Source organism: Tachypleus tridentatus, chromosome 13 (assembly GCF_004210375.1).
Source record: "Tachypleus tridentatus isolate NWPU-2018 chromosome 13, ASM421037v1, whole genome shotgun sequence".
Lineage (NCBI taxonomy): Eukaryota > Metazoa > Arthropoda > Merostomata > Xiphosura > Limulidae > Tachypleus > Tachypleus tridentatus.
The window spans coordinates 135,815,338-135,838,928 of NC_134837.1; the positions used below are offsets into that span (position 1 = coordinate 135,815,338).

General features: G+C 30.0%; 1 long non-coding RNA gene across 11 annotated transcripts in view; it reads left to right on the plus strand.

Moving 5' to 3' along the window:
* LOC143239039 (uncharacterized) overlaps positions 1 to 23,591 on the plus strand; it is a 43,242-nt gene that overhangs the window by 14,060 nt on the left and 5,591 nt on the right. For 7 of the 11 annotated variants that reach the window (XR_013020981.1, XR_013020982.1, XR_013020985.1 and 4 more), the window contains exons 3-4: positions 9,049 to 18,241; positions 19,175 to 20,446. The exons of 3 other annotated variants lie outside the window; for them this stretch is intronic. This is a non-coding gene — a long non-coding RNA (uncharacterized LOC143239039). Of the gene's footprint in view, positions 1 to 9,048; positions 18,242 to 19,174; positions 20,447 to 23,591 lie in introns of those variants that run through there. One more of the 11 variants, XR_013020980.1, reaches the window with a different exon arrangement.

The following is a 23,591-nucleotide window of genomic DNA, read 5'->3' on the forward strand; positions in this document are numbered from 1 at the left end:
ATTCTGAAGTTTAAGAATGTTGTAGTTAGATCTTAAAAATGTGTGTCTACATATATTAGCTTATGCAGTGTGAAATATATAGAATAGTCTAAATTATTTTTTCTTTTAAACTTTAATAAATAAATGCAACCATGCAGTTTTTGACATCTGGTAATAAACAGTTTTTTTTTTATTAGACTTCTAAATGTATACCATTAGGGGTTCTCAGCATGTCTAAGTTGTATTTAGTTTCAGTCCATGTTTGCTGCTGCTACACAGTTGCTTGCAGTGGTGATGGCATTTCTTATTCTGGTCTTTATCTCTGTTATATGTGCTTGAAGTGTACGTATATGATGTCCTTAACAAACTCTCAAAGAAAGAAGTTGAGTGAAGTCTAGCAACATTCAGAGACCATGGAATTGCCCACTGTGACAAATCAATTACATTGAGTCTTTTCTTGCACAGCTGCCATTTTACTTATCAACAGTACTTATTGGCATGAAAGAAGACGTACCAATGAAAACTGTTTGAGTTTGGCTACAAGATGTTGAAAACTGCATGGTTGTAATTCTTTAGTTGTTTAATTAGGTTTTAAAACAGAAAACATAATTTTGGAATACTCTTTTTTTTTTTTTTATTTGCACATTTTGAAAGGAATCGAGTCAGTGTGATAGACAAACCTAACATAAAGGTAAACATTTTATCCTTTGACCAGTCCTGAATTATTTTTTATCAGTATGAAAAAACAACTGTAAAATAAATTATGGATGATTAAAAAGCTATCAAACTATTTTTAAGTGTTTCTTGAGAATAAAGCTAACAAAAATTTCACAGGTTTATTGCCCAACATGTGGAAAATGATGTCACTCAAAACTGTTACTAAGTAATCAAGAATTTAATGCCTTGATTGAAATCTATAGAAGTGTATTATTGATAGTCAAAACTTCAGAACATATCTCAACATTGGTCATCTCTGAATTACTTTTATTAACAAGGTGAAGAATCAGTTCAGAGGAAATTGCTTATTCTCTATTGAACTGTATATTACTCTAAACACATGGTTAACTTGAAGGGAACTTTAAGTAATTGACTTAGAATATATTTGAAGCATAATTGTTTTTACCTCTTTTCATAAAAGCTTTAACCTCAAGGAATGTTTTTCTTGAAATTAAAGATTTATTGCATTGTGCACAGTAAAATGCTCTAATATATATTTTTATTTACATTGTATTTTTTATGTAAAAAAATTATCTTAGTTGGCATGTAACATTATCAATTGCTTTGGGCAAGTGAAACACCTCAGAAAGGACACCAATGGAACAGAACTTCAGAAATAATAGTTTTTGTTGGCAAGTAAGGTGTGGTGAGAAACCTAACTGGTTTTATATATCAAAAACTAAAACACAGACAGGTTGAAAGTAAAGTACCTACCACTTGTCTCATGTAGCAGGTGAAAGTAGTATAAAATTTGTTGTTAACTGTGAGGTTCATAGATTTTGTTTAGTTGTGCTTTGTGTTTACATCATAAACTGTTGCTTTTGCAGGCTAGTCTTATTGAGCTGTTTTCCTCATTGACAGATTAATGCATTAGTCAATCTGTCTTCATCATTAGAATTAACGCATATTACTTTTCTTCATGGAGAGATTAATTGATCACCTTTTTTCCATGAGAATTGTGGAGTTTTGATAGCAAAACTTATGGAGCAGCTAGCATTGTGAGGATATAGCAACATAAAATTGAACATAGTTTCTCATGGGTAGTAGTGGGTGGATCAAAGTCCCCTTTCTCCTTATAAAATTATGTTCTGAAGCTCATATATAAAATAACATGATAAAAAGTAATCATAGCAATAAGGGAAAAGATATTTTATGTAATTTAAGTATGGAAAAAATTATAAGGATATTTCTACATATGTGTTAACCTATATAAACATTACTGACATTGTTTCATTGTCATTATAACAAATGTTAGATAAATAGATATATAATAGTGGTGAGACAAGTACCAAGTTAGCAACCTGACACATTGGATAGAACTCAAGTGCAGTCTAGTGATTAGCAAGTTTGGTTGCAGATCTAAGGATTCAGTCTTTGAGACATGATGCCACTGAATATATTCCACACTTTTAGCTGTGGTAAATTACAAAAATATCAGTCATGTCTGTTCGTTGGTTTTTTTTTATGGCCAGACAAAAACCTTGTGATACTGGCTATGACCCTCTTCTGTATTTGGTCATTAGTTAAAAATTGAGAAGTGACACACATTGTACCCTGATGGTCTCAGATTTAGCTATTAAGCCCATATAAAGATATGTTGTTATTCAGATTGAAAATTCAAATTCCTATTGAACATATGTAAAACATAAATAATGTACATGTAGAACATTATAAACTTTTTAATTCAATATTTAAGGACAACAGGGACCTGTTGATTTATCTAGGTCATCCCATCCACTGTACTAAATTCTAAAGTCAAACATTTGGAACCAACCCTTGTCATCCAAATACAACCCGTGTCATTCAAATATTCCCTTAAATTAATTGCAGCCATCACATCTGAAGTCAATCCATTCCAAAGGCTAACTACCCTATTAAAAGTATAAAACTGTCTCGGATGAAGATATCTCCTACCCTGCCAAAATTTAAATCTATTTGCCCTAGTCCTACCAGTCTCTCCATTAAGTATGAAAAATTATGCATAAATACAATAAATTCTCTTTACAAAATTTTAGACACTTAAAAGACTTCTCTAACTCTTCTTTTTCCAAAGGAAAACTTCAGAGATCTTAACCTGCTCTTGTATCTTTGTACTGGATGCTCTTTCCCATCCAGTAGTTCTCTGAAACCTTTCTGACAATCCAATATCCTTTTTTAAAGTAAAGAGCCCCCAGGATTAAATGCAATACTCAAAATGGCACAACTGTAAATTTGCAGGTGTTATAATGATAAAAATCAGGCTTTGATGCCTGTGATGGACATAACACAGATTGTGTAGCTTTGTGTTTAAATATAAACATTTTTTAAGGATACTTTTTTTTTTCACATTTTAAAATAAAGAAAAAATCAGTCTTGGTGTGGGTATTAACACTTTTCCTGATAAGGAGAGAACAATGTTTTAACCTTCCTGAGTCGTCTATAAGTTAAGAAAGAGTTTGCAACTGACTGTTGCAGGACACATGTCTTAGGGATGAGTATAAATGGGTACAGGATTGTAGGGGGTGTTGCAGTTGAATGTTAGTATAGGTATAGAGATGTTACTTTATATTGGTTTAATTTTGGTTTTAGTTGTTGTATAAGTAGGGCTTCTTTGATTTTGCATTTGCTTATATTTTTTTCCCTACTTACTATATGGGTATTTTTTTATTATTATGTTGTGTTTGTTTGATTTTCAGTGTTCATAAATGTGTGAAGGTGTTTTTTTGTGTTCTTTGAATCTAGTTTCCAGTTTTCTGCTTGTTTCAACAATATAGAAGTCATGGCAGTTTTTGCATTGTATTTTATCAATTATATTGGTGTTGTGTTTGTCAGTGTAATGTTTAATTAATAAATTTGGAGTTTATTGGAATTTTGTGTTAAAATTTTTTTTCCAAATGTTGGTTATGTTTTTGCTGATATTGGGAACGTATGGTATGCTGCAATATAAGGTTTTGTAGTTTGTTGTATCTTGGGCTTCATTGTTGTTTGTTTTGTTGGTCTAGGTGTGTGCATATAATTTTCTCCATGATTTTTTGAGGAAATTTGTTGATGTTGAAGTGCTGTTTTATTTTGTTGATTTCATCATTAATTTTATTGGGTAAGCATAGTTTTGTAGCTGTTTTCATTTGATTTCTTAATATGTTGAGTTTTTGTTTTGGATAAGTTACTGTTGGCTTATTAATAGCCTACTGACCTTTTGATAATTGTGTATCTCTTCTTCTTTCAGTGTATTATGGCATTAAGAAGCTATAGTTATTTTTTCTGTGGCATGATATGTTATTTCCTGTGAATACATAAATAGTACAAAGAAAATTCAAAATTTTCCAGTCTGTTGTTGTTTAAAACATTAAAAGTGATTGAAGTTTTCCAGGCTGTAGGAAATATATAACTGCAAGGTTAAATTGGGAATGTTCTTTGTATAGTAACAAACAAAATGAAAATTGAAAAGTAGGTATTCTATGATATCTCAAATACTTAAAGTGGAAGGTGATTCTGGTAACTTAGTTCGTTCTCTGTTTCAACTTGAACAGTGGCTAGGCATAAAAGATGCAGCTGAGTTAGAGCATGGTATCATGAATGTGTAATAAATGATATAATCTAAGTTGTCTATAACCAGGCATGTATGTCATAGCAGTATTAGTTACTGAAACTGGAAAAGATTGGTGTGCTAATCTTGTCCAAATTTTTATTTATTTTTTATTATTATAATTATAATCTTTATCTGTATCTGAGAAGCTGAAACTATGTATTAGTTTGTAGTTTAAATAACTTTTTTTTTCAGTTTTGTCATTTTAAGTGTGGGAATAATTTGGTAAAATTTTAATTTGAAGTTAAATTCATATGAAGTCTTAATATTAGTTGTTACAAGCATTCATAATGCCTGAAGAATGTTTTGTGTATTAGCTTGGAAATAAAACCCAAGATAAACATTTAAAATCAACTTATTTCAGTTTATTGGAATAAGGATTCTTAATTTTTTGTTAAATTTATGTCTGTGTTGAAATCTATTTAGTTGAATAACCATGGCTTCTTCACATACTTTGTTTTAAAACTAAGAACTTTATTGATATATTTTATTTTTTCTTGTGCTGCAAGCAATTAAGCATGAGAGACTTGACCATCTTCATTTCTCTGTATTGTAAACAATAAGACCAGCAGGAATATTCATTTCTGACAGTTATTAATACTATCTTTTTCCATTGTTCTCTTTTGTGAACAAAAATGGTGACTGTTCTGTGTTTTAAACATCGACAGTGATGAATTCCTGAAACTTCATTACTAACTGAATACAAAGACTAACATATTACCACTGTTCTGTTTCATAATAAAATAAGAGTTCATTGTTTTAATTCTCTCTTTTGTGGGTGATATTAACTTCTAATTAAAGCAAGCTACTTACTTAGATTAAAACTAAAAATTAACTTTGTAATTAGTATAGCTAATTAAGTGTAATTGTAGTACGTTCTTATCTATAATGATTAGAATGCATTATATCATCAGTTGGGTATCCTTGCTGTTAATAATAGTTTTGGCAATAAACTCAATGCCTCATCGAGTTTAGCCAGCTTAGGAGATTTTAGGATAGCTCTCAATTCATATGTTAAGATTACAATTCAAAGTAATTTTCTTTATAAATAAAACATATTATAAAAAATTTAAAACAAGAAAATTTCATATGTTAAGTATTCTAACCAAAATTGTTAATGAGTAACAGTAAAAAATAACATGGTATACCTAACTCTTGGAACATGTTTATTTGTATAAATCAGTCACATTAATGTTCCAACTTGTGTCTTCTATCTGTTACTCCTTAATTAGATGAAAAGTGTTGAAACTCATTGGATTTCTGTTTGTGAAATTTTAAGATTACTATTGTTTTTAAGAAAGTACATTTCTGTGTTAGTGTGTGTAAATAAAGAATTTTGTATGTGTTTTTACAGTTAGTGATAACACAATCTTTCTGGCTCAGGACTTCAAATTTGGGCCACTGTAACAATAATTTGAGAATTGCACTTTCTAAATTAAGCTAAAGAGATAGATCTCAACATTGATCCTGACATACATCTCCACACATGCAAACACTTATTGTAAAGAAAATTCCTACTCTGAACACACACTATGTGGTTTGAGTTACCTCCAGTTTATTGCAGGTACATGTGTGTTGATTGTATAAATTTATAAGTCACCTTGGAAGTTACAACCTTGATTGTATCTGTCTTCAGTTTTTATTTCCATATCTTATTTGAATTGTTTCAGAGTTGTCCTTAGTCCATGTTTATCATTCATGGATGCCTAAACTCCAGAGGTTTGGGCTTTTAGTTTTTAAAATTAAGCCTGATTTGTTAAAGTACTAGTATGCTAGGGCAACAGAAATACAGTTATTTTTAACTTGAGAAAAATGGGATTAACGACAGCATTTCAGACATATTATAGCAGTTAGTTAGAAACTTTGAGAGGAACCTTTATTCATTCTGCTTGACAAGAAACATGAAAAACTGTTAAAAAATGCATGTACCTATGCTTTGAGGATATGTAGTTTTATGTTAAATTCAGTAAACATTACTGCTGTTAATGTTACCAAATTCATTAAAACACTGCAGTTTTGGCCCAACTTCTGTTAGTTTGTGCAATTACAATTGGGTCATTCCATGTCAAATCATCCAGATTTTGGAAAATTTTCCAGGTGACCCCCTCAGAATGCCTTGAAAAAATTCACATGTGCTCATCTACCCATATAATGAAAAATTGCCAAAGATTAGATCAATATCTCTAATACTTTCTGATTTACAGCTCTGTAAAATTTAATTTTTTGTTATTTTTGGCGAATTCATTTTTGGGCAACTGTGGCTGCTTAAAGTTGCAAGAGTAATGGTGATAGAAGGTTGAAATTTGCTACACTGACTGAATTAATCTCACTGAATTCAAAAATGGTCTCAAACCAAGTTTATCTTTCTCAGGATTTTCATAGTGAGGCTGTAAAATCATCGGAAAATCCAAAATTGTAAAAAACATTGGTTTATTTAATAAGCCATAGCTCTAAGACTTAATATGATACAAAGCTGAATTTAGTTTTCAAATTTCCTATAACATATCAGTTAATAAATCAACAGTTGTAATTAAAAGTCTATTAGATCTCCTGTAAAAAAATTAGTTGCATGCAATGTTTTATGATTTAGCTAAAAATAGCCCTACTTCAGGCCACAGTTTGACCATGTCACCAGTTATTCAGCCTTTTCAGATTTTTACCATATATTTTTACATCCCTGAATATGATCTACAAAAAATATCAGGATGGTGTTCAACCTACCTTTTGAGTTATAATTTTTTAAAGTATCCTTTGACCATATGTTTTTTATTTAAAAACAAATTCAGTTCACGTGTGTTACTGTGTGCAAATATATCCATACAATTTTGAAAAATACCTGTCAGAATTTTATGAATTTCACTGAAATATTAACCAGCTTTTCACAATGTTAAATAATGAAGTTGTAAGAAACAAGAAGGAATTAATTCATTTCTGAACAACTTTATTGGCATAACTAGTTAGATCACATGGCAATGCAAATATATTGTGTATGCATTACAGTTATGCAGATATGGCTGAGTTTAATATTCATAAAGTAATAAATACAAAGGTAAATCAGACACAAAAAGCACAGTGCTACAACAGGGGATAACTGAGAAAGATTATAGTCACACCAAACTGCAATAATCGTAACAATGAAATGTTTCAAAAACTGCTTTGGCGATAAATTAGCCTTAACAACATCAAATAAACATTGCTTTGTTCAGACAGCTTAAATAAATTTCTGAAATTCAAGTTTGATTATGTTGAGATCACTTTGACTTAGAACATAGTGGCAAGCACTACTGCCTTGCACGGTAGGTGCACTTATCAGACAAAGAATATGTTGGAAAGGAGTCCAGCTTTCATCTTTACGTGACCTTGCAGGCCACGAGAACAGTTTGTTTCTTGATTTCTTCAAAAATGACACCAGCACATCGGAATGTTCATCTGATCTATCTTTTATGTTTCCCACATACCATTCATGATTGTATATGCATGTCACATATTTCCCTGGCTGATAATTGTCACTGCTGTCATTAGACCCTATTTGAGCTGCTGCAGCATCACTTTCACCAACAGTTACAACTGTGTACACATCATCATCTGATAGCCTTCTCATATACAATTTGTTGGTAGAGTGAGGAATAAAGCTATGATGTGACCTAATACCTGCCACAGTTTTGCATTTTTCATAGTGCTCAAGTAGATCGAACTTTACACAATTCTGCAGGACTAATTGACAAGAAAATTGAATGCCCTGAATGTGGTCCTTTGCCCAATGATACAAATCAGAGACACTTAAAATTGGATAATTTATTATTTTTCACAACCTTGATTTTTTTAAGATCATGTTCAGAGATGTAAGAATATATGGTAAAGGCTGATTAAAATATTTCAATGGGATTCATAAATTATTTCAAAATTGTATGGATATATTTGCACACAGTAACACACCTGAATTGAAGTGTTTTTTTTTTTCAAGTAAACAACATATGGTCAGAGGATACTTTAAAAAATTATAACTCAAAAAGTAGTTTGAGCACCATCCTGATTTTTTAGTAGATCATATTCAGAGATGTAAAAATATATGGTAAGAATCTGAAAAGGCTGAATAACTGGTGACATGGTCAAACTTAGGCCTGAAGTAGGACTATTTTTAGCTAAATCATAAAACGTTGCATGCAACTAAATTTTTTTACAGGAGATCTAATAGATTTAATTACAACAATTTCTGATTTATCAACTGATATGTTATAGGAAATTTGAAAACTAAATTCAGCTTTGTATCATATTAAATCTTAGAGCTGTGGCTTATTACATAAACCAATGTTTTTTATGATTTTGGGTTTTCAGGTGATTTTACTGCTTCACTATGCAAATCCTGAGAGAGATAAACTTGGTTTGAGACCATTTTTGAATTCTGTGAGATAATTTCAGCCTTCTACCACCATTACACTTGAAGCTTTAAGCAGCCAAAGTTGTCCAAAAATGAATTTGCCAAAAATAAACCACATTTTACAGGGCTGTAAATCAGAAACTATTAGAGATATTGATCTAATCTTTGGCAATTTTTCATTATATGGGTAGATGAGCAGGTGAATTTTTTCAAGGCATTCTGTGGGGGTCAGCTGCAGCTCCCTGGCTGATTTGACATGGAATGACCTAATTAGGTATCATTGAAGTTTATTTTGTTTGTCTTTTCTAAGAGTCCAACTTTCAACCCCTCCTCAGCAGTGAGTTGTGGAAAACTGTTTTTTTCTTTTTTTTAATTAAAAAGGAAAAATATATGTTTTTTTTTTTTTCAGAATTTGCTTATATTGGCCGAAGTGGATGCTCCAATTTGACTTGTCCAGTCTGTGGGAATGTGTACTCTCGAAAAGATAACTTGGAACGTCACATGGAAATACACAAACAGTATAGAATGAAGTATCTCTGTGATCTGTGTAACAAGGAGTTTTTGTACAAAACTAGTCTTCAAGTACATAGAAGAAAATTCCATTGCATTATATAACTTTTACAAAAAGTCATAAATTTAAAAGTATTTACTTAATATTTTAGGTGAAATAAAGCAATGAATATGGTGCTCAGAAACCTCTTAACTTATTTCTTGTGTGTGAAGATGAAAATAATGTACATTAACTGAATAATTTTCCTGTGTTTTCATTCATAAAATGTCTGATATTTGATAAGCTTGTACCAACAAAATGTAGTTTAGTAAGTGTGGTTGGTAATAATCATAACATATAACTGGAGAAAGGTCAACATTATTCAAACAGTCTAAATCCATCTTAAGGTGGTGTTATAGAGTGGAAAATAAGTTTAGCTTATTTTGTTCAAGTTTACTTATCATTGTAAATTTTTTGAAGATTTATTTCTAAACATTTGTTAATGTTTTCTAATATTGGTATCAGAAAATTTGTGCCATAAAGGCACAATTTGAGAGTTAAAACACAAACAATTAAGGTAATGAAAAATATTTTAGCAAATTTTAGTGTGTGTTTCATCTTTGCATGCATGCAAAACAATTTTATCCACAGTCATTAGAGTTTAGTTTTTTGTGGGGTTGAGAGGAGTATAATTGAGTGTAACTATTTCATTTGAAAATAATTATCTAATACCTTATGTACTTGTGCTGTTTAATAACATAAATGTTTAAACATTTTATGTTTGACTGTCATCATCTAATCATAAATATAATTTCTTAAATGGAATAATTGTTTAACTGTTTTCTAAAGCTACTTTTATACCCAGTCCGATATGTGTATGTATTATGTTTGTTTTGTAATATCTTTTTATGCTTTTACTTTAGTTATAGTGATAATTTGCATATAAATGAATAGAAATAAACAGTTTCATGGAATTATATTGTGTTTAAGGTGTAACAGCAAAATGTAGCAGATGATTTGTGTAAGTGAAACATCTGTTTTCTAACATTTGTTTTTCATAACTGCAAACTTTAATCAAATTATAACTTTTTATTAATTTTTGTTAATTAATACACACACATATGCTTAGCAATTTATAATTTGTGGATTACTGTTGAAGAAGTGCTGAAACAGGAGGAATGTGGAAGATAATATATACAAATAACAATCTATGACAGAATAATCAGTGATGTCGAGTAAACCCAAACGAGCCATTTTTACAAATATATTAATCTATGACAGAGACACTTATGATGCACTATTTGGCCATCAGAGTCATTCAGTTTCCAAATGCTACACTTCTTATAGAATTGGATCATTCCACTAAACAGGTTTACATTGATGTCAGAACTGTCTTTCCCTTTCAGGGTACTTGCTGTCAAATGTAGTACTGTAGCAGTACAGTTACATCCACTTCTCACCATGGTACACTCCAATATTCTCAACAGGGGTGAGGGCTAAGGAAATATAGACATCCAGCTCCTTTATTCTAGAACAACTCTGGTGGTGAAGTAGTGCATTGCAGAGTGCCATTCTAAATTGCATATTATTTTCTGTGTATCTTCCAATTTTTGCATTGCTTCAATAATGAGGTACAATTTTTATAAATCACCACATATTTACATTCATGTAGTTTAACTGTTAAGAGTTATTTGGTAATGATAATTTATGTATGGTTTTTATAGAGAAAAGCTTTCAGTGAAAATGGAATTGTTGTTTTTCTTTTCTTCAATAATGTGATCAACTTTTGGTAAAATTCCATATGAGTTTGTTTTTTAAGGGATCTTGTATTTTGTTGAAATGTAAAGTTGATGTACTGCATTTTGAAAGTGAAAAAAAGCTCCAAATGTGAATTAATATGCAGTATGTAAATTATTTAATATTGGCATTGTTAACTGAAGGTAGATTATTTTCAGAACAATATCATATAGTGTGATTAAAATATTTTAACATTCCTTTGTGGTCCCTCCTTGCTGACTCTGGTAAATCTGAAGTCTTAGAATGTTAAGAATTGGGTTATCCATGATAGGTACAAGTGAGATATCTCATTGTCTAGCTCTTGATTAGCAACAAACAAAAAACTTTTTGATTTCACTTGTAAGTTCTCAGAAGTACTGTTGTTGTCCTATCCAGATGTGGTTGCTTGAAAAGATGATTAGATTGCTGGTTCACCAGTTCTTCTGACTGGTAATAATGTTAATTCAAATTAAAATGATTCAGAAAATAAAATATTTTTACTTTGCCATTTCTGATCAGTACACAAACAGTATATTTTATTTTTTGAAAAGTGGAAGACTTTCGAAACTTCATCCTCTACACTTGTCTCAACATTCTACAAAGTTTCAGTATATTTTATTATTCTCATATTTTGGGTATTCTGTGGAGAAACAATATTTAAATCATGTTTCATCATTATCTACTAACGCTTATTTTTTGTTGCTAAACTGTTTGAAACTAGAGCATATGAGTGCAAGCTCTGAACATTCATAAATTACTTCAACTTGTCTGTAATGACCTTAATCCCAACAAACTTAAGAGTTGGCCAGTAGTTTTGTAAGTCAAGAAATTTTACACCTTGGTGGTCAGTCCAGGTAGCAGCCATATTGGACAAGCAAGTTTAGATATTTAGATTTGAACTCACTACTACCCTAAGTATTTGAGTCAAATACCCTAACCTCTAGGTCATGCCAGGTTCATATACATTACTTTAATTTGTGTTGTCACAAAGTAACTACTCTACGCTTCACATGTTTAGTTCCTTATCACTTCTTTTGTACCCTTTGAATTACTTGAATTTATAGTGTCACAAAATGACTACATCTTCACCTATTTAGTTTATTACCAGTTTTTAATATTTTTTTCTAGTGTTTAGTGTGTATTTTAAAGTGGTTTAAGACAAACAGTTAAAAGAATGGTTCAGTTTCATAGGGTGAATTACTCTTCGTGGGTTTTCTGATGCATGTACTTTATAATAGTTTAAAGTATTTACATTAGAGTTAAAGGAATGGAAGGTTACAAGTGTACCATTAAGTTAAGTGTGATGATTTGCACTGAAATGAGTCATAACTTTAACAAAGTAGTCATGTTTTTTATATGTGATTTACTGGATCTTGAAGTGAGAGGTGTAACAATAAGGTTGGTAATGAAATAATTGAGAACTAATAATTAAAGTGAGATACAATATTATTTTCATGTTGACGTGCATTAATGTTGCTTTGATGTATGAAAAAATACAGTTTAGGTGAGGAAATCTAGGTATTAGGAAAATGTATTGAGTTTGTTTTGTTTTCTAATAAAACTTTTGATACGTGAGGATGGAAGATCATAGGAAAAGCAAAAATAAAATAAAATTTTCAGCACAATGAAAGATAAAATCGTTGTTAAATGTTACATCTGACTAGTTTTGGTAACTCGGTAACCATTATCAGAAACTAGTTGGTTGTAACGTATAATAAAGATTTTGTCCTTCATTATGCCAAAAAGCATTTACATTTGTTTTTTTAATCTTAATGTGGTAGTATAATGTGGCTACAAAGAAATTGGGATCAAAGAAGTCTTGGAGAAATGAAGATTCATATATGCTTTAAAAGTGTCTGTCATTATATGTGCAAGTAACATCAGTAAGTAGTAAATTTGAAATGTGCTGATTTAAGCATACAAGATTAACTGTAAAGAAAGGAGAACAGAATGAGAAACAAAGTTTGTAATAAAATTTAATAATTATTGTTGACTGGTAATCAGAGACCTGCACAACAACTGATAGATGAGACATAGACCCTGACAAGTTGAAGGCTTTTCCCAGTCATACAGAAAATATTAAAACAGTTGAATTTGAGAATTACTTTACTCTAATTTAACAACTTAGATCATAACTAAAAAGAAAATAATTTTTGAAATTCAGGGAATATTACATTGATGTGATTAAATGGTAAGTGCAGCAGTAATGATTAAGAAACACACGTTCAAGATGTACTGTCTCATTATTCAGCATTTGTTTAATCAATTGCTTAGGCAGGTAGTTTTTTCAGTCATACTCAAAATCTTTATCAGCTAACTCAGGTTCAAAGCTGGAACCATTATTGTCTTGTGCAAGTTAACCTTGTCTCCAAGTGTAAAACAGTGGAGCAATTTGATTCCATTTTAGGTCTGTTTTCTCATGAAAATTAAACAATTCTCAACTGTAAATTGTACCAATGTTTTGAATATAAACATATACCATATTGTATACAAAGAGGCAACTGAGATGACAGTCTCAGCAGATTAGGTTTTTTTTTCTATTGATTTGATGTATTTCAATTGCACTTAATGGGAAATTCAAAGTCATGGTGTGGTCATTATGCAATAACAGGCACATCTAAGATGTTAATGTATATTTCTTTAAACTTCAATCAGGAATGATACATCTAATGTAGTACATGCTTAATTTTAATTAGATTGCCACAAATGTGATGTTATACAAGTTGTCTTTTTTGTAGCATTTTTCAAAATATTTTTGCATGTTTATCTGTTTAACTATTTTATGATTTTATTAAAATATACTTGATTATTAGGACATTCATTGCCTACTAACAAAACCAAAAGTGTAGATGTCAGTTGTGTTATAAAACTTTTCACTATTACAAGCCTGAAATGAGGTAGTTTCACAACCAACAAAAGAGCCAATAAAGTTTTCATTGTGGAATTTGTATGGTAATGTTTATCAAAGTCGTATATAGTGATGATATATGTTTTTGCTCAGCCTTTTGTAAAGAACAATTTAAATTAATATTGTGTTAATTGTTGTGATGGAAAACATGTTCAGATAATGTCTTAATTGCAAGCATCTGTGTAACTGATTGAAATTTGTAATGGACTTGTCCTACCTTCTCTATTTAATGTGACAACACTGCAGGCTGTGCATAATGAGGATTTCTTCAATTTACTCGTATTTTATATCTGATTAGTTTATCATTGGTATTGTGTTCAGGAACATCATTACATGACTAACAGACACTCTTTTCATACATTGTGCAGAAGACAACATTTATCAAAGAAACGTGAACTACAAATTCCCAAAACAAGATTCAGTTTAATGAAAAAGTTTCAACATTGTCCTACTCAAGAAACAAGTCAGGAGAAGTCCATCACAGTTATTAGCCCAACAGTACCTAAAACAGACTTTCACAAAACTAAAAATTTGAATGCATAACAATTTAGTGTTTTCGTTTAACTCAAAATAGCATTTTAATAAAGAAAAGTTAAAACAAAAAATACTACAGTTGATAAAGGTAAACATTAATTCATTTTATGCTTGAGAAAGAGGTTGAAGAGATCAATTTGGATTTGATTTATACATTTTACTTGGTCTTGTTGTTTGTACTAAAAATTTGTAAAATATGTATGGAACTGGATGGGGGATTGTGCATTATTATACACTGTGAGACCATTTGAAAAAAAGCCTGGCATGGCCAGATGTTTAAGGTGCTGTACTCCTGATCTGGAGGTTTCTGGGCTTGAATCCTTGTTGCACCAAACATGCTTGCTCTTTTAGCCGTGGGGGCATTATAATGTGACTGTCAATCCAACTATTCATAAGTAAAAGAATAGCCCAAGAGTTGGTGGTGGGTGGTGATGACTAGCTGCTTTCCCTCTAGTCTTACACTGCTAAATTAGGGACAGCTAGTGCAGATAATCCTTGTATAGCTTTGCACGAAATTCAAAACCAAACAAACCACTTGAAAAAGTACCTGTAACATTCTGTTCTTACGGTTATACTAAAAGTATTGAACTGTTTATAGAATTTGTTACACTTCTGTATCAGTTTATCTGATTAAATTAAATGTTTATTTGCAGATATAAATGCAACTTTGTATGCATTATATAATATAAAGTTATAATGTGCTTTTTTGAGCATCTATTTCTCTTTACTGCAGTGTAAAGTATGCTTTGAAACTTTTATTACTCTGAAATGTTTAGTAATGTTGTAATTTGAATGTGTTACTGCATGCAAAATATTCTTGAGATACATAATTAAGAGATAAGCCTGTATGTCGTTTATCCTGTGAAATGTAAGCAAAGTCACATAAAAATTCTTATTTAAACAAACAAACTTAAAGTGATAGTTATCATAATGAACATACACTCAAAAAGTAAAAATTGTGTTGCTAACTTGTAGTAGCATTTAATCAGTTGTTTTATCCTCATGTTTAGTCACCTTGCATGTCAAACTGTGCAAGAGAGTATTAAAATAACAAGACTTAGTTACTGTGATCAGGCTGTGATTTTGAAATATTTTAGCTTAGGGATTAAATACTTTTTATAAAAAATTAGCAAATATTGATTATTTGGCCCATGTGTGAAAGTTGAGTTTTATCTTTGCAGGTCATAATCATTCTGGACCAAATTATGTTTGTGAACTTTGCTACAAAACTTTCAAAACTTACGGTACAATGAAGTCTCATTATCACCATCAACACAAAAGTCATCGGAGTTTTACTTGTTTAGTTTGTGGAAAAACTTTTACCAGGAAACATGCCATGGAAGTTCATTGTCGTGTAAAGCATCAATAGTTCCAATTCCACTGTGCCATTATTATGTAAATCATCAGTAGCAAATATTGCAATTTACCTTTGTTGTGTAAATAAACAATAGTAAAAGTTCCCCTATACCATTTCTGTGTATAGCAACAATAATAAAAGTTCCACAATATCATTGTTGTGCAAAGCATCAATAATCAAATTCCACTGTTTGTTGTATAAAGCATTAATAGTAAAACATCCACTGTTCTATTGTTATGCAAACCATCGGTAGTAAACCTTTACTGTTCTTGTGTAAAGCATCAGTATGAGACTTGTTAGTTATGATCAGGCTGTGATTTTGAAGTTTTGTAGTGTATAGATTAAGTACATTTTTTATGTATTGTTCATTTGGCATGTATTTGAATATTGAGTTTTATTTGCTAGATCAGAGTCATTCTTGACTGCATTGCATTTGTGAAGTTTGTTGCACATTTTTCAAAACTCATTGGACAATGATATCTCATCACCATCAACATAAAATTCATCAGGGTTTTTATTGTTTAATTTGTGGGAAAAAGTTTAACTATAAAACATGCCATGGAAGTTCATTGTTATGTAAAGCATTATTAATTAAGGCTACATTGAGATTATACAGTTTCATTTTTTTTGTAAAACATCAATACTAAAACTTTTCCATTGTTGAGTAAAGCATCAATTGTAAAACTTACACTGAACCATTGTTATTTAAACATTAATAATTAAGGTTCTATTATACCACTGTTGTGTAAATTGTCAATGGTTGAACTTCCACTGCTTTGTTTTTCTTTGAAACATCAATAATAAAACATCTACTGTACTAGTGTTGTATAAAGCACTAGTAGTTCAAGTTCCATTCTACCAATGTTGTGTAATGCATCATTTATGAAACTTCCACTGTTCCTTTTTGTGTGAAGTGTCAGTAATAAAAATATCACTTTTCTCTTGTTGTATGAAGCATCAGTATTAAAACTTCTACTGTTACATTGTTGTGTAAAGTGTCAATAATAAAGCTTACTCTAACAGTGAGCATGACAAAACTGGCCTTGTGTGATCTGTTAGTCAACCATGAGCTGTAGATTTATATCTTGATTAAGGTGTATTTAGCTGTAATTAGTTAATTAACTAACAAAGGATTACAGATGTGTTATGTGTTTTTCCAAAAGCATTTTCCTTTTTATTTTATGGCTGTTTCTTAGTGAATATCATGTTGTTGTTCTAACTCCTTTCACTTCCTTGGCAACAAATCATTTTCATCAACTAAATTCTCAAACCCCTTGCTGTTATGCTCTTTTATTTTAAGCTGTACAAGTCTGTGTAATCCTTGTGCTGAAGAAGTATTGCATTGTTAATCATTTTATTGTGACTGCTTTAAACATCTGCAAAATTTTGTGAGTTGTACACTGTATACAGCACACTCATGTACTACTGCCAGAGTTCGACAGCACCATATGTAATGAGTCAGCAATCAATGGATTTATGACTCAAACATTAAACAGCAAAACATTATCTTGGTGCATTTGTAATTTAATTTTCTTGAGACTTAAAAGTGTTTGAATTTATGGTTTCTTAATATAGCATCAGTGAGTTTTCAAACGGAGAATTACGTGTCTCTTAGTTTTACAAAACAATGTGATGTACATGACATACAAAAATCATATGAAAAATTCTGGTGGTTTGGGGAATAAAAAGCTGGTTTGACTCAATGTAGTATGTTTTATTCAGCCTTAGTCTTTCAATTCAAGTTCACTGAGTTTATTCAAATTTATAAAACAATATCTTACTGTTTCAAATTAATTTTATAACCATACGTCATTTTTTTCAATATTAGTATAAAATTTGATTTTGTTACATTTTGTTGTTTTATTTGTGAAATAGTTAACCTAATTGTTTCCTTAATTTTTTAAAATAAGAACAAGCCAGTTCTGATCCCAATATTAAATGGACTACTCTGTATAATATTAAAATTTTAAATTACTTTTATATTACATTTCAAAACAATATACTTCACTAGCTTTATTTTAAAATACACATTTGTGGACCAACTGTAATTTCCCTGTGGAACAAGGATGGAGCACAAACAGGTGATTGAAAACAACTGAATCAACACCATATACCAGCACTTGAAACTTCACTGGTAGTTCTTTTAATGCTGTCCCAGCATGGCCAGGTGGTTAAGGCACTCAACTAGCAGTTCCCATCACACCAAAAATGCTCACCCTTTCAGCTGTGGGGGTGTTATAAGGTGATGGTTAATCTTGCTATTTGTTGGTAAAAGAATAGCTCAAGAGTTGGTGGTGGTGGCTAACTGCCTCCCTCTAGTCTTACACTGCTAAATTAGGGATGGCTTGAAAAGCTTTGCACGAAATTCAAACCAAACTTTAATGATGTCATGTTCATCATTTTTAGGCCATTCATACATTATAATACCACTATTTGGTTTCAGTATCCCAAGAGTCTGTCTTAATGCTGTTGACTAGCTGCCTTTCTTATCGTCAGTGAATTGAAGATTTGGGACAGCTAATACCATTATGCATCAGGTAGTATTATGCTAAATATGGGTATGGTAGATTTTATTTGTGTTCAAGATATTGCAATCAGAAAATGGAAGTTTGTACGTTATAGCTTTTGAAATATGAATAAAATGATTAAGTTTTAAATATAATTTGATGTAGTATATCTTAAATTTGAAGCATGTTAATATGAAGAAAGTGTACAGGTATCTTTAATTGTATCTTTTCCCAAAAGTTTGATTTTTTTTAAAAACAAGAAGTTCATATTTGTTTTTGCATTTTTATATTGTAGTAAATTTAATTTTTCAAGAACTCTTTTCAATAAATAAGTGTTTCAAATATGAAGTGTATTATGAAAGTATTTAAATTTGTTTGAGACAGAAGTTGCATCTCTGTCAGCAACACAGAACTATTATCACATTATATGTCATTATTGTGGAAGTGTGTACAAATATTATGTTTTATTAAAAAAAATTTAAAAATGCTTCTGAAAAATAATTACTAATTGTTTTTAACAGCTGTTTAGTTTTTCTGTGGTAAAGTTTTGAGACTATTTTTCAGTAATTGTTAAAAGTGTGATGAATACAATATTTTTGACACAGAAAGCATAAGACAACTTCCAGGCTCTGTATGTACATATAATACTGTATTTTGACAAGTTTCCATTTATAAAGATTTTTTAAAACAGAAATTGGCTGCAGCTACAAGTTGTTTGTTAAGATAAAAATAATAAATTGTATAACAGTTCTGTATCTTTCTTCTTGTTTAATACCAATCAGATTTTATTCGTTTTGATTTCCATATTGAATACATCATTGTCACACTGCTAACTTGTTAGAATTATTTGTTTTTTAAATGAGAGGGAACAGTTTAAGGCATGTTATCTCTAAATAAAATGTTTTCCTGATAAAAGAAAATCCTTATATCTGTAAATATTAAAGTTTTGATTTTTTTTGTTAGAAAATCCTATATTTCAAGTGGATATTAACAACCAGCAACAGAATCCAGTTTATAGATGTCGCTTGTGCTACAAAACTTTCCGCTCCTATACATCTGAGAGAATGCATTTCCACTATCAACACAAAAGTCATCGAAACTTTCCTTGCGAAATATGTGGAAAGACTTTTACCAGGAAACACACAATGGTCATGCATATTCGAGTGCAACATGTTCAAAAAAATAACTAAATGTTGACCTTTCCTATAGAATATGTGGTCAGGAAGAACACAGTTGTCATGCCCATTCGAACATGATGTATACAAAAGAACAACTAAAAGTCTTATGTAAATTTTTCATCTTAATAAATGAAAGAAGTTTCAAAATCAATTAAAAGTTAAAAATATAACTTTATGTTGTATAGAATTATAATTTTTAGGTTTGTGAAAAATACATCTATACAAGAATGTATTTCATCATAAGAGGGGTTATTAAAAACAAGAACAATATAATAATCAGTGATGTCAAAAAACCCACTTGTAGAGAAATATATATGTAAAACCTGTGAACTTGACAATGACTGAAGAAGGTCAAAACGTTCGCTCCTCTACGTAAAATATTTTCTGAACCCAAACAAGCCATTTTTACATATATAAGAACAATATAATGTTGTGGTTAATCTCTTTATTCAGAGTCTTATTTTGATGATGCAACAAAATGATTACTTAACACATACCTAATGATCATTGAACAACACAAAATCTGTGTAAAATAATCTTTTTGTTTTAAACTTCCTTTGTATGAAACTTAAATGTTTAGTAGCAATTGCTTCCTTAAGACTAAATTCATGGAGTTGTATTATGACATTTTGATGACTAGAAATTCATGATTTCATACTTGAATGAAATTTTAAAAGATTGCATAAATATTTAACTGTGCAGTAAGGTAATGCTGATAAAGAATATTTTTTGTTTTATTTTACAGTAACTTATCCATTAAAATACTTTGACTATAGAAATAATGTTTGTTTTTTATTTTAAACCACATTTAGAAGTTATGCATTTAGACATCATAATGAAGAATATATTTTTGATGATTTCATTAACTCAAAATGTCATTACTTTTGAGTCCCTGATTTTCAATAAAATGTACACTTTTCATTATGTTGATATCATAATACTTGAGTATTGTGCTAGTTATTTATGTTGAAGTTTAATTATCAATTTGTATCAAATTCTATTGTTAATTTTTACATGGTCAACAATAAAATAATAAAAGGCAATGATTAAAATACTAGTTATGCTATGTGACAGAGGTTTTTGGTGTTCTGTGTAAAAAATAATTTACTGCAATATAGAGGCTTATAGAACTGCTGAGTTTTTCATTCACAAACTTTTATCTCATAGCTGCATCATATCTTGACTGATTTGAGATCCAATTACAGTTTTGGAGTCTGAACATCAGGCTCTTTGACTGATGTATTTAACTATGCCTAAGATCATGTGGATTAATTTACTTAAATTCTGCTTAAAATAATTGCAGTTTGAGGGTGGGCTGATTGAGAACTTGATCAGTAATAAAACCAAGTTGGGTATTTGCAAGGCCCTTGCTTGGTATTGGTGGTGTACAAAAGTATAACTAAGAAAAAGAAGAAAAAAGTCTCATTGGTAAATTTATTCTAATCCTACCTAAAATAATTTCAAGTGTTGTGGCTATAGAGGTTTCTCTCATTAGTATTAGTATAAGATGTGTCAACATTTTCCTTTAGTGGATGTGAAATGATTTTCACAAACACAACTAGCATCTTGCAACACATACATAAACACTATGGTAACCATGACTGTTGTAAGTGGTAGCATTTATAAAATTTGATTTGTATATAAACTTCTAAATATTTGAAATATTATCAGACTTAGTTGTCTCTAACAGGTCAGTTTCAATCTTTGTAAACTTGTACCTTGAGATTGCATCATTTCTTCAGAAGACAATAGCATTGCATTATCTCTACTCTAGTAGTGTTGTATGAGTGGAAATTAATGGAAGATGATGTTCATGTATTGCTCAACCATTATCCACATGAGAATACAGAGTGGTCGTTTTGCAGTTTTTGTGTTTGGTGGGTTAAAGTTAGAGAATCAAGATTTCTTTGTTCTCTAACTTTGTGTTTGAATCTTTGTATTCATTGATAGTCTTATTGTGATTGTCATTCATGCAGTAAAATTCAGTTCAGCTTGTGTTGAATTGGCTAATACAAATTAAAAAAAGAGTCACTTAAACTATTATTTAAAGTTAAATTATGTTGATGAGCTCATCCTTTTTCTTTCCTCTTTGTTTCATGTTGTTTTTTGTTTTGTTTTTTACATTTAAGAATCATTTCCAATTCGTTTCAGTTCTTATGCTGAAACTATTCACTCTTCATTATTCAAATATTAGTGATTGATGTTCCTCTGGTTATTATTATTATAATTTAACTGCATCTAATTTTGTACGGAAGAAATACCACAATACCAAGTTGGTTACATTTTCTCTGTTTTTTGAAGACAGGTACATGAAGTTAACTTGGTGATCTGTTACACTTGTACATTAGTACTTTATACTTTAGTTTTATTTAGTAGTAAAGACACTTATGAGCAATTTTCTATCAACACATTAATTGTAATAAGATTATTGTTGTACTAACAAGCATTTTAATTTTTTTTATTTTAGTCAAAGTTTCTTCCTAATAGCTTCATCGGGGCTAGTGAGTGTGAGCACTATTTATTATTAAAATGTATGTAAACTTCTTCTTGATTTATTATCAAGATGTCTGAATTCCTTCAGTGTGCAATACAAATTTTGAAAAGCATTATTTAGGTCAGGTACATGAAATAGGTTTACATTACCTTAAAATTAAATGTATGTTGTGAACTCTTTTTGTATCTTTTGTCACTGTTTTAAAGAGTTATCTTTAATGTTGTTCTGTTTTTGTCAAGAATTGAGACATTTTAGTTTCTAATTGAAATGCTTGAATAAGTTAGATATGTCCACACGGCTTATAGACAACCCTAGAACTATCAGAGGGATCCATTACTTTGTTCATCACAGGATCCTTAATAATATGCAAGTCACAAAAACAACATTAATATTGAAATCAGTCCAACTAATTACAACAGTTATTAAAGAAGATAAATGAAAATAAACTTCATTTTTAACTTTACATAATTATTTTTAATAACCCACTATTTAACCATAGGATAAGATTCTCTATGTAGTTTACACAGAAAAAGAGGAATATAACCCATTATTTTTGTCAGTTTTTTGTTTTTGTTTTATGTGAAGTAAGTTTCATAAAATCTAACAGAAGTGACAATATAATGCAATATACTGATTTCATAAGCAGTGAATGGTATGTAAACAGTGGATATTTTGAGGCATAAGGGAAAAATTGTTAATTTCACATACCAGAGGAAATAAAACTTAAATTCCTGCACTTAATTTGTTTAATACAGATGTTATTTCAAAAAATAAGAACAAATTAATAACTCAAAAATCCAGCTAAAAAATTTAGTTTTGATTATCAAATTAGTAGGAAGTTAAAGATGGTGTTTTTAGTAAATAAAGCATGAAAGTAACTTTAAAATAAAAATAAGTCAAACAGTTATAATATGCTAGCTGGACAAAACAAATATTGAACCATTTAATTACAATGTTACATGTTCAATTTATGAAGCATTTCAAAAAATTTGAAACTTGCATTAAAGTTCTTCATATTTCATGAACATCATCACAAATAAGATCTTTCTTGAATGTTCTATTATGATATAACAAAAGTTAAATCATTTTTAAAAGTAAATAAAATAAGATAGACTTCTGTTATTGTATACTGTTATTTTTCCAACATCTTTTATCATTGGTTGTTAATTTTGCCAATCTTTGTTATAAATGGCTGTTATTTTTACTAAGTTCCATTACCAGTAGTTTTTTGTTTGTTTTTAATTTAGTTATTCCTTACTGTTATTTTACAAAATTTTGTTATCATATTTGTTGTTTTTGTTTGTTCCCAACATATTTTTCTAAATATTTGTATATACAGTTCAGACAAGCAAAGTGTGCAAGAAGATGTACCAGTTTTCTGGAACTACAATAAATTTTAATACACCTGTTATTTCATATTTTTAGAAATTATCAATTCTCACCTTCCAGAAATAACCTTATTTTACTACTTTAGTTTTCTTCAAAGACATACCTGTTCCAAGTTGGTAAAGTTACAAATACTTTATTTTATTTATTTTCTCTTAGAATAACATGAAAATTATATTTTTTAATTGTGGGTATAATTATGCTAGGTGTGACAGTAGGTAGTTTGATCCAGATTTGTATTTTCTTGCATTTCAGTAATGCTTTATTTGGAAAACATTTATGCTTAGTGATCACAATTTCTTGTTTTGTTTTTTAATGACAT